Below are 8,217 nucleotides of genomic sequence, written 5' to 3' on the forward strand. Positions count from 1 at the left end.
ACACACACACACACACATATACACACACACACACACACACACACACACATATACACACACACACACACACACACACACACGCACACACACACACACACACATACACACGCACACACACACACATACACAACAAACACACATACACACACAATGCAAAATGAGAAAGATCGACTCGCAGTCATCGTTCATCGACAACAACGTGATGTTACTAAGCGTCGAAAATGTCAGATAGCCGAAAGGTCAACAATGTGTGTTCGTCATCGAGAAAAATAATCGCACAAATCCGGAGCCTACAACTCGATTGGCATTTAAGACTCTTGAGCGCCAGCCCAACATGAATCTACGAGTGCACCATGCAGTGCTGGACAACGTAACGAGCAAATGCACGTGATTATTCAGGTGCTCCGGTGGCCAAGAGATGCACAAGGGGGCACTATAAAGCAGCGACAGCAGCTGAGGATGTTCAATAGTCATCAGAAGTAGATAATAGGGAATTCCCTATAATAGGGGATTTCCTATTACCTACTCCAGATAATCATCATGGCGCGTATAGACAGACGAATGACACAGTTCGCGCGCGTTTTAATATCACGAGTGCAGACCCACCACAACAACGACCTCTATTTTTTATACCTTGCTAGCTTGATATGTGAGATTAACGGATTGACAAGGCTTCGATAAAATGACGGCAGGTTTTTTCGCACTTATTAAACGATAGTACTGCCAGGTAAACGTAGCGGAAGTGTTTCGATTGCGTAACACGTTTAATGTATTACACTTACTAATGTTTTTTCTATTACCATGCTGCTAATTTTACTATTTATTACAGTAATTATAATATCAGTATCATAGTATTATTATCATGTCATTCCTATATTTTTATGAAATCACAATAAATGAAAATTAAATAAAACAATATTCTTTAGCTTAGGGTAATAGACAAGTAAACTTTTAATTCTCTAGAAATTTATAATGAGATGTAGATAGAGAGATTTATGGTTATACAAACTTATTTTTTGTTGCTAATGTTGCGCAGTAAGAGACGGTATGTATAGTGAGTGATCGATTCATTGACAATTAATTATACGAGTTTTAAACACATGAAAATAGTTCTACTTGCTGCATTTAAATAATAGTACTAGTGTTGTTATGAGAGGAATAAAGAAACGGTACACGTATGTGCTTATTGATAATCAAAACTAATCATACTACTGATAATAACAAACTTCGGCTATTTTATTGTTATAGTTACCTTTCAGTAAGTCAAGTCAAGTAAGTGCCGCCTCGGTTATTTTACTCGTAATATGTGTGCGCGTGCACGCACGCGAGTGCGTTCGCGTAAACGTGTGTACATGCGTCCGTGCGTACGTACGCGTGTGTATGCTACATACACAAAAACGTCAGCGTTATTTTGGATAAAGCAAGTATATACTCTCTAAGGTACGCACACACGAAAGCACGAAAGAACACGTATTCGTACACGCACGCGTGTGCATGCGCGCATATACGCAACGCGCGCGCGTATGCTCTCGCGCCCATGCACACGAGTCAAAATTACTGCTATACGAGACAAAATACGAATGAAAGACTTACTATATTCACTAGTAGATCGACGCGGTAAGCCCCACTGTCTGGTCTTGGATGCGCTCGCGACGGTGGCTTATTCCGTAATATAGGCGTCGCTCAAACGTCTATGGTATATATACTACAATGCGCGCGTGCCTACAAATTTAAACTCCGCCTTCAACTAGCTAATATGTATGCTGTCGAAAACATGTGCCCATCGCAATCATATTAGCCTGTGGCCCCATGGGAAGCCGGAGCAGTGATGCACGCGCAGCGTCTAACGCCCATACGTAATAATACCGCGCATGGATATATTAGATGCGTGCCGCTGACGTTGTCAAGTCAGGTATTGAGTGCTTCTTGAAATATGACGTACGTGTGGCCAAGAAGAACGAAAATTATGGCGCCATCACGCTGCGCATGGTTGCGGCGGGAAGAGCGCGTCGACGTCGTCGTCGTCGTCGTCGTCGTCGTCGTCGTCGTCGTCTACCGCGGCTGAATGCTACGTGTTTTTGCGATAAAAATTGCGCGCAATCACAGTAAATATTATTCATCTACGCATACCGGAGAGTAAGCGGAATATATTATCACGCATGTATACGTTTGCTCGGGCGTCGCTCCGTGATTTGTATTTGGACACGGTGCACATGATATCGAGAGTGAATCCGTGTATCGATCTGCGAACGATATCATCCCAACGTGTCTTAGCTAAACCCAATTACTGGCTTGTGGAAAGCCGTTACACGCTCCGCCGGTCATGTGATCACCTGGCTGTGCAATTCTGATGCCGTTAAGCGTTATAAAATGAACTATGAATGTGGAAAAGAAAACGCGCGAATAGGGGCCGCAATGTAGACAAATGTGGTGCCGTTCAGAAAGGTAGAAATTGGTCCTCAAATTTGTAGCCAGTTAATCTAGGGATTTGAGCAGATAAGCGAGCAAGATTGTTTCATGGCTGTTCGGGGTCTGCGTGTCAGTACAAAGATTATGCTAGTGTGATTCACCGATTTAAATAGAATAAAATGCGTATCCATGGGCGGTTATTACATTTTACTTCGTTGTAGTCTATACTGTTTATTTTTTCAAGTACATATTTTATATTCCTCCTCATATGTCTTATCGTTTGATTCTTCACTAATATGAAAGTCTGATTAAACCAGCTCATGCATTATCATTTACACGATCCTAGCACCATGATTAAAAATCTGCGAGATGCAAATCACATAGTCTTCTTATATTCTCATCAAAAGTAATTGACAAAAAGTAATGACCTAAAATGTAGTCGATGCCCATCCCCGCGCGCGCGCATGTGCACACGCACCCACACCCGAACCCATGCACATCCACATAAGCTCACGTATGCGCATATATTCAAAGAGATAAACGCAGGCGGCCGCGTAAACTCCTTCCCCCTCGTATGTCATTAATTGTTTCTTCATAGCCCTATTGGGTAAATATTCTCAATATATTGAACACAGAGATGGAAATGTTATTGATTACCGATTGATTGATTTATGTTATGGATTGGTTTACGACTCTCGTACATGTTGTACCCGGCTACTATCCTCGTATGGCGGTCAGATGCAAATGTCACCGTCACCTGCGGTTAATCTCATGAGAAAAACCTACTGAAAACGCCAGAGTCTTTGCAAGGCATCTATGGTTATAGCTGCGACTTATGCTGGCTGTCTAGAGACCGACTATTAAGCCACTCACAACATTACAATGTAATTCAGTTCACAGAAGACGTCGCTATCAGAGGTTAATAAACATTGAAGTTAATACATAGTTCATACTAAGATTTAGTTTCTTTACGATGTTATCTATTATAATAGTGGAGGCACGAGCTAGCATACATTAATGAATTACAAATCGAGGAGTTATTTAACATACGAGGGGGAAAGTACCAGCCCATATATACAGCCTATAGGGGAACCCGGGGCAAAGCGGAACACGGGGCAAAGTGGAATTGTCTCAGCAGATCTATGTTGATGCCCCCATCTATCTGTGACTGTTTTCATAAGAAACTCAGTTGATGATGCATCGTTTTTAATGGATGCCATTTGCATGAATCAGCTATGTACATTTTTTTGGACGAAAGTCTGTTTTTTATGTGTTTAAACGGATATTTCTGAAAAATGAATCATCTGCTAAATCACTGTGATCTTGTGGAATTCTTATGTAGGCTATTTTGTTGAATCTATGTGTGCCATATGCATGATGACATTCTTTGCGTAGTTGTCTGCACAGCGTAACGCCACATGTCTAGAAACTATCATGTGTTCGGGGCAAAGTGGATGGGGCAAAGTGGAACAGGGTTCCACTTTGCTCCGGCCATATTTGATAGGCCTAAATGTATATCATTATTATCAGATTATTTATTATGATCTTAATTAGTACTCTCAGTAGCAGGTAGGCCTATGTCTGTCTTTGCATCATTTTAACACCTAACTCGGTAACATTGGCATAACTGTGTCTTCCCTAGACCTAATTATTGTATAAGCGTCCTATAATGGCATTTTTTTATCATATTTTAAGCAAAATGGTACGCAACTATGAATTTGATGTTCAGAGTTAGACACTGAAAGAGGACGCAACATTTTTGACACAATATACATGGAGTAAAATGACATTCCACCTTGTCCCATAACAGGTTTCACTTTGCCCCGGGAGTCTGGGGCAAAATGAAATATTTATAAATTTTATAATTTTGTATATTTCAATAAAGTCGTTTTTTAAATTAACTTTGATTGTACCGCCTGTTAGTTCTTATCCTAAGCCAAAGGATTAGAGCCAAAAATTTCACTTTGTCTCGCTCTTTCACAGCGTTTTGGCCAACCAAATTTCTTCGGTCCACTTTGCCCCGGGTTCCCCTACATCACGTTGTTTTGCTCCGATGGCATATCCAAACTACACGAATCCTATTTGAAACATTATGCCACCAAAAGGTCATTGGTTTCATAAAACAATTAATAAAGCTAACAGAGCCAGCTGCCACTACGCGGAGAAAACCGATGGTGCACCACCGATCATGCGTAAAGATTATGCTAATGCTACACTGTAAGCCTGAAGGGCCGTACGTGTGTTAACTTACTTAGTGCGACTCTGCGCATGCGCCACCTCACGGGCGATCACATACAGATGTCATCGTCGATAGTTGCAATGTGCAGGAAATTGATAACTGTCAATAGATTTTGTGCGGGCGTTATGTAGAAGATGTAAACCTCTATAAGCTATATCGAAAAGTCCCCGCCGCCATATTGAAATCAGATAAGAGGGCCTATAAACTGCCCTTTTATAACATGGGTGGGGTAGGACTATTCTGGGTTTTTGATCTATAATTCTCTTCACTAGCATCGTACTTCAATTCACAGGTGCGTTTCTGTTTACATAAACATTTACAAATATGATTGTGGTCGTTTGGGATATTTTGCAATGTTTGTGTTAATGCAAAAACTAAAAACCCACGAGTTACGTTTACATTAATCCTGTGCTTTCCTAAGCGCGTCGGTCATTTTATACCCCCTTTTTATGTGACCTACATAGCACAGCTGGACTTTCCGATCTCACTTATTATTGTAGTAGTGGTCTTGCTCATTATTCGTAGACAGAGCGGCTGCATAGAATTCCCGAATTTTTTCGTTATTTTCGAGAAATTAATCCCCATCGTGACTTAGCCTACATCAATGTTTTCTGTTCGGGATGAAGGGCAAAAGGTTGTAGTGTTTTATCTTTGCAACCTTCGTGGGAAAATATCCTCAGAATATATCGGGACGAGTTCAAGAATATAGTTTTTTTTATAGAGCGTAATCGCTTATTGTGGCGTCCGTTAATCGTGTTAGGGTCCAATTTACTTAGAACAAAATTCTCAATGCACGCTGTTTTGTGACTAGGTAATTTTCATTGTCATTGTTGTAATATAATTATGTAATTAATGCTAAAATTTGAAATTTAAAACGTATAAACGTACTACGCTTAAACGGCCAGTTTACACTACGCAGACTTAGGCAAACAGTTTGCAACAAATTAGCACTTTAAATGTAAAATTAATCAAGTGGATGAGTAATTAACTAATGCACAAATTAAGCGGCCATCACGTGCAATTGCCTTCTAATGCCAACCACACACTGCCAGTACGATAGACGGTAAGGACAACACATACTAGCAGGGGATATCGTAGTGAATTAATAGGCATGTCATATCCGTAGCAGCTGCAAGTGATTTTTAATGCTGTGACGCTCTTACAGGGCGCAGCTATCTTACAAAATCATAGTCGCGGTAGATTGTGATTAATTCTATCACAGTTTGTGGCATATCATCGTGTGTCGAACGTTATGCTCATTTTTTATTCAGCATGGATAGGCACCGTGTTTCGCCAAATAAGCGACTTTAATTCAATGAAATAATAATATATAGTTAATCTTAAATTTAATTAACTTACCTAACCGTAACAGAATTAACGCAATTTATTTAAAATTAACTTAATATTATCAAGAGTACATAATAGAGGTAAATCTCTATTACGTACTCTTGATATTATGCTAGTTCATCTCACATTAAATTTAATTTATAAGAGCCATTAAATATTAAACCAACAATTACGTTGATAGTATAGGTTCACCGTGTCAGGTTATGATCTAAGGAAAGATGGCGGTCAGGCTTATATTTACATTCCAGAAGTAATACTTAACCTTGATCCTCATAGATTCCTTAAATGTCAATGTGCTTGCGCTTCCACAATCCATGCGCGCGTGCGTGCATGAATGCGTGCGCGTGCACCCCACGCGCAGCACATACGCGACCACACCACGCCGCGCGCGTGCACACGCACACCATACGCTTCATGCAGCTACTACGCACCACCACAACGCGCGCGCAGCACGCGCATACACACGCACGACACAAACATACACGCACAGCACGCGCATACACAGCCTGCCCGCGCGTTTCATATCGCGCGTTCGCAAAAAAGGCTTAGCGCTTGCACGGAGCAATGAATTTGTTCCAAAAGTGTAATCATGCCATTAGCATGCTGGTCGTAATCAGAAAATGAAAATGAAACGAGGCGCATTAATATTTGATACGTATCGGGTAATTGCTTTAAAATATGTTAAAAATTTATTTTTCTACCGCTGCGTGGAGTGAAGGCGGAGACCGCTTGCCCGTGTGTGGGCGCAGCTACGATGGGGTACCACGCCTGTCTGGCTTGCGCCCGTGGGTGAGGCAATTTGTAGGTTTAGGGATAGCACTCCCTCCCGCCCATGTCGTTTGGGCCAACTCAAATCTCTCTGCTCTCTCTGCTCGCCTCTCTCTCTGCCCCCCCTCTCTCTCGCACTCTCTCCCTCTTCTCGTGCTCTCGCTCTCTCTCGCGCGCCTCCTCTCTCTTCTCCGGCTTCGCTTCCAAACCGCTCTCTCTTTTCTCATTGCGTTCTCCCTTTTTCGGCTTTATTTCAGCCAGCGTATTTCATAGTGCAATTCCAGCAGGCGGCGCATTCCGGCCGGTCAGAATTCTACATAAGCAAGATTCACCTAGCAGACGACTTGAAATTCAGCAGAGCAAGGGAGGGAGAGAGGAGACAGGGAGAAAGAGAGAGAGAAGACAGGGAGAAAGAGAGAGAGAGAGAGAGAGAGAGAAAGAGAGAGAGAGAGAGAAGGAAGAGAGGAGAGAGAGAGAGAGAGAGAGCGAGAGAGAGAGTGAGTGAGTGAGTGGGGGAGAGAAAGAAGATAGTACGAAGGCACAATCAGCGGAGAAGCTGCTCTATTGATCATAACGCGGGGCCCTCTGTGTTTCTGTGCGTTTTTCCTGTATTTTCACTGTTCTATACAGCTCCTCAACATTTGCTTGTAGCTGTGAGTACCTCCCATGTTCCGTAAGCGTTCCAATATAATTGATGGGCCGTGTTCTCTAAACGTTTCGCTATATGTTGCTCCTCTGTATTGCCGCATGTTCTCAATGTTTCTATATGGTCTCGATATGTTGCCTTATGTTCAGGCTATGTGCCCTATATCACCGGATATTTCTTCATATGTGTCCCAACTGTTTCACTGTGTGCCGCCACATGTCTCACTTTATTCCATATATGTCCGCTATGTTTGCTAACTGTGTCCTATATGCTCCCTTTATGTCTATCATATGTACGCGCTATATGGCTATGTGCCCCCCCCCGCGCGTGTTCGCCTATATGTTTCGCTATGTCGCCTGTTATGTTCTCTATGTATCCGCAAATTATTCGCCTATATGTTCGCCTATTTCATCAACAATTATTCCCTCAAATGTCCCCGCTATGTTCCCTATAGTTTCTCGCCGTTTCTGGGCAATCTGGCTGGCACGGCCGCTGCGCCGCCATGTTTTCTCGCGGCGTTGCTCTGCTGTGCTGTCGGCATCTCTGTGTAGCGCGCCGTCGCGTCGCCGCCCGCTACAAGCGCGCGACACCCCGCGTCTCCGGCCGCGCTTCATCGTCGTCGCAGCGCTCTGCGCGTCGGCTGCTGTTTACAAATGGCTGTCCGTCTGTCGGCGGGCGGCTGCGTCGGCAGCCGACTCTACACGCAGCGTCGCTAGACTGACAGCCACGCGTCGTCGTGCTGCGTCCGTTGAAGGCTGGGGTACTGCCGGGGACTGTCTAGGCGCGAGCGCACGTAGGGGCCGCGCGC

General features: G+C 43.2%; 1 long non-coding RNA gene across 1 annotated transcript in view; it reads right to left on the minus strand.

The window, feature by feature from the left end:
- LOC106807399 overlaps positions 1–1,666 on the minus strand; it is a 14,320-nt gene extending 12,654 nt beyond the window's left edge. The window contains exon 1 of the long non-coding RNA XR_001393662.1: positions 1,594–1,666. This is a non-coding gene — a long non-coding RNA (uncharacterized LOC106807399). The remainder of the gene's footprint in view (positions 1–1,593) is intronic.
- Between the last annotated feature and the right edge of the window lie 6,551 nt (positions 1,667–8,217).

Source organism: Priapulus caudatus, unplaced genomic scaffold (assembly GCF_000485595.1).
Source record: "Priapulus caudatus unplaced genomic scaffold, Priapulus_caudatus-5.0.1 Scaffold212, whole genome shotgun sequence".
Lineage (NCBI taxonomy): Eukaryota > Metazoa > Priapulida > Priapulimorpha > Priapulimorphida > Priapulidae > Priapulus > Priapulus caudatus.